Source organism: Chinchilla lanigera, unplaced genomic scaffold (assembly GCF_000276665.1).
Source record: "Chinchilla lanigera isolate Chin_1 unplaced genomic scaffold, ChiLan1.0 scaffold00088, whole genome shotgun sequence".
Taxonomy (NCBI): Eukaryota; Metazoa; Chordata; class Mammalia; order Rodentia; family Chinchillidae; genus Chinchilla; species Chinchilla lanigera.
Window position 1 is genome coordinate 1433527 of NW_004955489.1, and position 8743 is coordinate 1442269.

At 37.8% G+C, this 8743-nt stretch overlaps 1 protein-coding gene across 3 annotated transcripts in view; it reads left to right on the forward strand.

Moving 5' to 3' along the window:
• Positions 1-8743, forward strand: part of Kcnh1 (potassium channel, voltage gated eag related subfamily H, member 1) — a 373266-nt gene that overhangs the window by 256912 nt on the left and 107611 nt on the right. The window lies entirely within an intron of this gene.

Here is an 8743-nt window from a genome sequence, read left to right on the forward strand (position 1 = left end):
AGAGAAAAGTAACCGAGACGCTCTTCTGGAGTGAGATGGAATCTCGGTGTTGTTTTAATTTGCATCTCTTGAATGACCAGTGATGTTGAGCAATTTTTTATATATTTATTTTCTGTTTGTATTTATTCATGTGAGAAATATGTATTCATTTTAGATGCCCATATTTGGACTGGGTATTTAAATTTAGGGGGTCTGATTTATTTGTGTTCTTTATATATTCTAGATATTGGTCTTTTGTCTGAGGAATGGGTGGTAAAAATTTTTTTCCTATTCTGTGAGTTGTCACTTCACTCTTTTGGTGTGCAGAAGCTTTTTAATTTAATGTGATTCCAGTTGTTGATTCTTTGTAATATTTCCTGTGTGATTAAGGTTTTGTTCATAAAGTCTTTGCCTTCACCTATATCTTCAAGAGTTTTACCTATTCTATTTTCAGCAGATTAAGTGTTTCTGTTTTTATATTTATATCTTTGATTCATTTTGATTTTAGCTTAGTGGATGGTGAGAGGTATGGATCTGGATTCAATTTTGGCATGTGGAAAGCCAATTTTCCCAGCACAATTTATTAAAGAGGCTATCTTCTTTATAGTGAAAGTGTTTCAGACCTTTGTCACAGATAAGGTAGCTGAGTGTGTTAGGAGTTGTTTCTGCATCTTCTATTCTGTTCCAGTGATCCTCAGATCTGGTTTTTGCCACTACCATGCTGCTTTTATCATGGCAGCTTTGTAGTAAAGTTTCAACTCAGAGATTGTGAGGCCTATGGCCTTGCCTTTGTTACCTACAATTGTTTTTGCTATTCTAGGTCTCTTCTGGTTCCATATAAATTTTAGAATTGTTTTCCCTAGTTCTGTGAAGTATGCAGTTGATATTTTGATCAGGATTGCATTAAATCTGTATAACAGTTTTGGAAGTATGGCCATTTTTACTCTCTTGGTTTGCCTATCCAAGAACAGGGGATATCTTTCCATTTTCTGATATCTTCTTTGATCTTCTTTTTCAGAGCACTGTACTTCTTTTTCAGAATACAAACCAATGTATAAGTTTTTTACTTTCTTTGTTAGACAGATTCTTAGCTATTTCATTTTCTTGATGCTATTATGAGGTGTGATTTCCATAATTTCTCTCTCAGAGAATTTATTATTTATGTATATGAATGCTGTTAATTTTTGAGTGTTCACTTTTTGTCCTGCTACACTGGCAGATTTGGTTATTAATTCTAGGAGCCTTTTGGTGGAGTTTTTGGGATCTTTATGTAGAGTATCATGTCATCAGCAAATAGTAATAATTTAACTTCTTCCTTTTCTATCCATATTCCTTTCATTTCTTTTGCTCATCTAATTGCTCTGGCTAATGATTCCAGAAATATATTGAACAGAAGTGGTGATAGTGGGTATGACTGACTTGTTTCTGATTTTAGAGAGAAAGCTATTCATTTTTGACCATTTAGTATGATGTTTGCTGTTAGTTCATCATACATGGGTTTTATCAGATTGAGATAAAGTCTTTCTATTCCAATTTTCTATAGGATTTTATCATGTGTGAGTGTTGGTCTTTGTCAAATGCTTTTTCTGTATCTATTGAGGTGATCATGTGCTTTTTGTCCTTGGCTCTGTTAAAATGGTGTGGTACATTTATTGATTTGCATATTTTGAACCATTCCTGCATACTTTTTATATGTCCTACTTGGTCATGGTATATAATCTTCTTGATGATTTGCTGCATTCTCTTTGCCAGTATTTTATTGAGGATTTTTACATCTATGTTTATTAAAGAGATTGGCCTACAGTTCTGTTTTTCTGGTTGGATCCATTTCTGGTTTTGGCATCCAGTTAATGCTTGCTTCCAGGAAGGAGTTTAGGAGTACTGCTTCCCTTTCAATTTCATTCGAGTTTGAGGAACATTAGCATTAGATCTCTAAGTTTCTCATAGAATTCAGCGGTGACTCTATCAGGACTTGGGCTTTTCTTTGTTGGTAGATCCAGTATTTAATTGACTGATATTGATTTATTTAGAATTTTTATATCTTCTTGATTCAGCTTTGGTAATTCATATGTATCTAAGAATCTGTCCATTGCTTTTGAGTTGTCCTTATTAGATAGAGTACAGATTCTCAAATTTGGTACTGATGATCTTCTGGGTTTCTTCAGGATCTGTTGTGATTTTGCCCTTTTTCTTCCTAATTGCATGGATTTGGGTCTTTTCTTCCTTTTTTAGGTAAGGTTGGCTAATGGTTTGTCAGTTTCATTTATTCTTTAAATTCATTGATTCTTTGTATCATTTTCTTAGTCTCAATTGCATTAATTTCTTCTCTGAACTTTATAATTTCTTCCCTCATATATGCTTTGGGTTTAACTTGCTCTTCTTTTGCTAGAAGCTTGAGGTTCAACATTAGGTTATTCATTTGATCTCCCTCAGTTTTTCTGATGTGGGAATTCACCACTATAAATTTCCCTCAAGGAATGCTTTCACTGCATGCCATAAGTTCTGGTATGTCATATTGGCATTATCATTCAATTGTAGAACTGTCTAATTTCTACTATAATTTAATCTGTGGCCAATTGGGTGATCAGGAGGGTGCTATTTAATTGCCGTGTGTTTATGCACTTTTGTGGTTTCTTTTGCCATTGATTTCCAATTTCATTGCACTGTGATCTAATCATATGCCTGGGATAATTTCAATTCCTTTATATCTACTTAAGTATGTTCTATGAGCTAATGCGTGATCTATTTTGCAGAAAGTCCCAAATGCTGCTGAGAAAAATGTGTGTTCTGTTCTTGTAGGGGTGAAACACTCTGTAGATATCTAAGTCCTTTTATTCAAATGTTTTGTTCTGCTCTGATATTCTTTGTTGATTTTTTTGTCTAGTTGATCTATCTATTTATGACAGTAGGATATTGAGGTCCTTATTTATTATTGTATTAGTGCTTATCCAATTTTTTGTATCTATTAGTGTTTGTTCTATATAGTTAGGGGTGTGCTGGTATTTGATCTTGCTATTACTTCTGTGCGTAGATTTTTCTCATGCTCTTTGGGCTATTGTCCAGTTGTTCATCAATTCAATATAGTAGTCTTCTTTGCATCATCTAGCAGCTTTTGGATTTTTTGTGTGTGGTTACATGCTATTTTTCAGAAGTCTTTCCATTGATGATTGCCAACAGTAATCCTGTCTTCTAGATCTGATATTCTAGCTTTATGTTTGTTGACTCTGCTGCATACACTTTCAGTAGAATTTTTAATCTCCTGGACTTCTATTTGAGTCTGTTTTATGGAATCTAGTTCTTTCCCGTGTTGGGCATTCATGGTTTCTGTGTTTTTCCTAAGCCCCTCTACTTTTTGTTTGTATCTACTCTACATTCACTAATCATTTCCTTCATTACGATTCTCGTGTCTTTCATTATCTCTGTTTTGTTTTTGTTAAGAGACTTGCTGATCTGTTTTGTTACTTCTGCTGCCACCATTTCATAAAATTCAGCTGGAGATTTTTTATTTCTTCCTCTTCAATGGCCCCTTAATTTGCCTTGGGTGAATTGAGAATTATAGGTTTCATCTTGCTTCAATGTTTTTTCTTTCTTTCTCTCTTTCTTTCTTTCTTTCTTTTTTTCTTTTTTTCTTTCTTTCTTTCTCTTTTGCTTGGTTGACTTGTTTTTTTGTGTTGAGGCGTATAAATTGCTTATGGTAGGTAGCTTTATTACTAATATCAAGCTCTCTTTAGTAGTGACTACTTTTCAGAGATGTCTTCTAGACATAGCTGGCTTTTGGCTTTTGAGTCTGTCCCAAGGTCCTGCCTCTTCAATTTATTAGGGATGAGAAGGTGCTGCCTGTTTGGTTGAACACCTTGTTCTTTGGTACTGGATTGTAGTATTGTTTAGGATCCCTCAGATACTCCAGGTATTGGAATACAATGAAGATCAGTTGATCACAACAACTATATAACCTTGGTTAAAGTAGTACAATCAGTAATAACACTGGCATCAACAGACTAGAAAATGACAAATTCTGATAGCTATTAATTTGCCACTGTTAACCATAGATACAAGATTTATAACTGTATAACCATATGTAAGGCAAATCAGAAAATTATATACAGTGAGTATCCACTCTTGGGAGGAGAAAATTTAAAAGATATAACAGGAAAAACTAGAGAAATAAAAGAAGAAAAGGAGATTAGGAGTAAGGCTGAGGGACAAAGGAAGATTACCTGAGCTTGGGAAACTGGTGAAGAAGATAGGAGGGAAAGAAAGAAGAAAAAAAGAAAAATACAAGCAAAAGGAAACTAAAACAAAACAAAACTAAAAAAAGTGTTCACACTTATGAAAAAAACAAGATCCAACAATCAAAAACAAACAAACAAACAAAACAAAGGGAAAACAAAGAATAAATTTCTCTGATTTCAAGCCCATTGTTATCTCTGGCATCTACAGTTTTGTGGAAGTGTCCAATTCAGGGCATGTCTCTGCTGTTGCTGGTAGACCAAGGAGGCAGTCAGAGCCTGAGTCTGCGCTGGATGTTCCCAGCAAGCCTGTAATGGGAGTAGGGCAGGTGCTGGGTAATCCCAGGAAGCGTGCAGTAGGATTAGGGTGGGGTTTTGATTTGGGTACTTTCAACTCCACAAAAGTTTGGGCTGCTCCTGGCCTCTGGTTGTGGGGTTGGGGCCCGAGTCTTTCAGCCTACAACACTCTGGGTGTCTCTGGCCTTGGGCATTCCCCTCAATTGTCCCTCACCCAGTCACTGCTCTGAGATCAAGCCAATTCTTGGCTGCTCTGTGTCCTATGTTTAGTTGGCCCCTCATTAAAATGGCCTCTGACCAAGCACCCTCTGCAGGGACACAGCAGTCATTTGGACTAGAGTCATTCACCAGCTATTGTAATGTGCGACATCCACTGCTTTGTCCCACTGGTGCATTTCTTCCTGGAAGCCTCTGGAGTCACCTGCCCTCAACATGACTCTGTAGATATGATCTGACTTCCTCACACCACAAACTGGGAGCTGGGGAGAATGTGAAGATTGCTCTTTCCTTTTTCTGCATGGAGGTCTGCCTCTTCACTTTCTCTGTGTGCTTCAATTTCCCCTTAGATCCTTCCTAGGACCCAGGGATCCACCTCCTTCCTTCTCTTCTTCCCCAGGTTGTTATTTTCCAGTGTCTTGATTCCATATCTCAAAGCGATTGGCATTTTGCAGCTTACCACTCTGCCATCTTCCTCCAGAGTCTTTCACCTAAGCCCGAATAAGATTCTTTAAGAGAAGTGACTGTGGAGCTTTCATGCAGTGGGATAGTATTTATCAGTTAAAAGCAAGGAACTCTGATAGACGCAACAACTCAGATGGACCTCAAGGGTTTTACTGAGTGAAAAAACCACTCTTAAAAGGTCACTAACTGTATAATTCTATTTAAGTAATACTCTTAAAATGACATAATTATAATAAAATAGAAGGGACTTGTGGTTGCTGGGAAGTAGGGGCCTAGGGGCAGAGGAGCAGGAATATGACCAGGACATTTCTTGTTCTGTATTTGGAATGTGATGCTGGCTGTATGAATTTGGACATGTGATAAAATGGCACAGAACTACATGCATACATTACAGCAATTGACCGGAGTCACTCACTACTGCTGTCGTGCTCAGCATCTGCTGCTGCACTCTGCTGCTCCATTCCACTCGCATTACAGCAGTGTGAGTCTTCCGGTGTGGATACTGCACTCTAGTCATATCAGATGTAAGCAATGGGGAGAACAGGTGGAAGGTACCTAGAATCTCTATTATTTTAGTAGCTTCCTCTGCATTTCTAATTACTTCCAAATAAACTACTTGTCATTTTTTTTTTAAAAAAGGAATTAGCTTTTGTAAATACAGAAACATATAGCAAGTAATTATGCTTAATGGAGAGAGCCAGTCAGAAAAGAATATGAAAGAAAAAACATAAATTGAATTACATCAAAAGCAAAAACTTTGTCCTGTAAGTAATACTATAAAGACAGTAAAGATAACCTACATGATCTGAAAAAGTATTTGTAAATCATTATATCTGAAAAGAATTTGTATCTAGGATATATAAACAGCTTTTAAAACTCAGTAATAAAAAAAAACTCATTTGAATGATGGACAAACACTTGGATGCATGTATCTCCAAGGAAGACATCAAAGAAAACATGAGCAAAAGATGCTCAGCCTCTTAGCCACCATGGAAATGCAAACCCAAACCACGATGAGGCAACAGATCACACTCACTAGAATGACGACAGGCAGAAGGAGAGGTGATCACAAGTGTTGGCAGGCTGTGGAGCTGTGGGAACCCTTATGTACTGCTGGTGGGAATGTAAAAAGCTGTGGCTACTATGGAGAACAGTCTGGCAGTATTTCTTCATGTTAAAGCAGTTACTACATGACACAGCTGTTACTTTCATAGTTATATACACAAAAGAATATGAAATACATTCACACAAAACTTGGACATGAATGTTTACAGCAGCATTATTTACAATACCCAAAAAGGAAAAAAACCCAAACTCATCAGCTAATGAGTAGATGAGTGAAGCATGGGTTGGCCATGCAAGAATATTATTTAGTGATGAAAAAGGAATGGTGCCCTGGTACGTACTACAGTGTGAAAGAAGCTAATCACAAAGGCCACATATCACATGTCTAGAATATGTAAGTCTAGTGAGGCAGAAAGTAGATGAGCAGTTGCCTAGAGATAAAGATTGGGAGAAAAGGCAGAATGATTGAAAATGTATACAGGATTGAGGCAGAATATTAGGGTAGGGCAGACTGGCTGGGAAAATTACCAGTTAATTGCAAAGGTCCAGGACACATGTGCACAGCAGTTCCTGCAATGTGGACTTCTCATGTAAACTTGCGCTGTTTTGGATAGGATGGCCTAGACCTGCCATCAGCCTGAGATACAAAAAATTGTCACCGCTGAGATCTGTGCTACTCCCTTTCACAGTCATCCACTCCCATGATATGCAGTGTACTTCTTTTCCTACTTTTGCTTGACTCAAACTTGATTTACAGAGCACATTTCTTTTCCTACTTTTAATAAATATAAAACTTTGCTACCTTTTGTGCTCATCTTGATCACTTCTCTGTGTAGGACAGAAAGAACCTAGAAACCTCTAGAAGGAGACTCCAGCACCCCAAAACTCAGTAACAGGATTTCTTACGAGGCAGAGGGATGAAATCATTTTAACCTTGGATTGCAGTGATGATTGCAAAAGTATGTAAACATACTAAAACAATTGAACTTTATGCTTTAAATGGGTGCATTTCGTGGTATATGAATCATATCTTAATAAAGCTGCTAAAAAGAGCCGAATATGGTGGTACACACCTGTAATACCAGCACTCTGGAAGGATAAGGCAGGAGGATCCTAAGTTTGAGCTCAAATTGTGCAAATAGTAACTTAACAAGACCCTGTCTCAAAACAAAAAGTTAAAAAATAAAAATGACTGGGGATGTAGCTCAGTTCAAAAACCCTGGGTTCAATTCTCAATATTGCCAAGAAAAGATGATAATAATAAAATAAAGATGTTTAAAAGGACTACACGCTGTATACTGTATGATTCCACATAATCAAAGCTCTAGAAAATGCAGGCTAATCTGTGTATAGTGTCAGAAAACAGGCCAATGGTTGCTTGGGGATGGCAGAGTGGAGAGGGGTAGGGGCAGGAGAGAGGAATTACCAAGGACATGGCAACACAATCAATCGCTATCTTGATTGTGGTGATAGCTTTATGGGAGATAAAATTGATCAAATTATATAAAGTATGTATAAAGTTGATCAAATTATATAAAGCATGTATAGTTTGTTGTATATAAAATATCACTCATTTTTTTTTAAAAAAGCAAAAGCATTCACGACTTTAATAAACAATTCTTAAGTAGTAGAATACTATTGTTTTAGATCCTGGGGCATATAATGGCAAGCAAAAAATACCTCCAGCCTTCAAGTAGTATTGCATAGTTTGTCAGGGAACAGGCCAAGAAAGAAGCAGAGTGATGTCCTATAAGCTCTATAGAAACATGTCTGGCAAGGCACAGTCCCCCTGTTGGTGGCAGATGGAGGGGAGAGGTTGCTGGAATGGCTTCCTGGAAGCAATGGCTCTTGAGCTTAGCATTTAAGGACACATGGATGCATTTTGTGGTGTATGAATTATATCTTAAGAAAGCTACTGAGAAGAGCCAAGCATGGTGGCACACACCTTAGGCACACCCCACACCCTAGTGGAAGTTAGAGACAGAAAATAGAGTTTGTGATGCGAGAATAGTCCTCTTTGCTGACACCGCTGTGGCAGGGACAGTAGTAACACTGTACCTAGTTGTTGAATCTCCACACTCAGAGAGGCCCTTGTCCTCTTCTCACTGTGTCAAAACTCTTCTTTGTCCCCAGGAGCCACACTGTTGTATGAACAGTAAGTGCGAAACAAGGTTATAACAGCCTTCATTCCCTCTGAAAACGTGCTATTATTTAATTATTGTGCTTGTGTATTCAAGGTCTGCCCTTCTCGCTACATTGTTCTCTGAGGGCCAGAACTGAGCGTCCTGTTCAGCAGCCTGTCCCCTGCAGGTAGCGTTTGCCCGACACATAGCAGGGCTTGATCAGATCATTTGCTAATAGGTTTGGATTTGTACTGGTGTGGAGTACAGAGGCTTGTATTTGACTGTTGGCCTCAGGCATAGCTCAGATTGTTTTGTGACAAGAAATAGAAAGTGAAGGGGCTGGGGATTTAGCTCAGCGGCAAAAGCGCC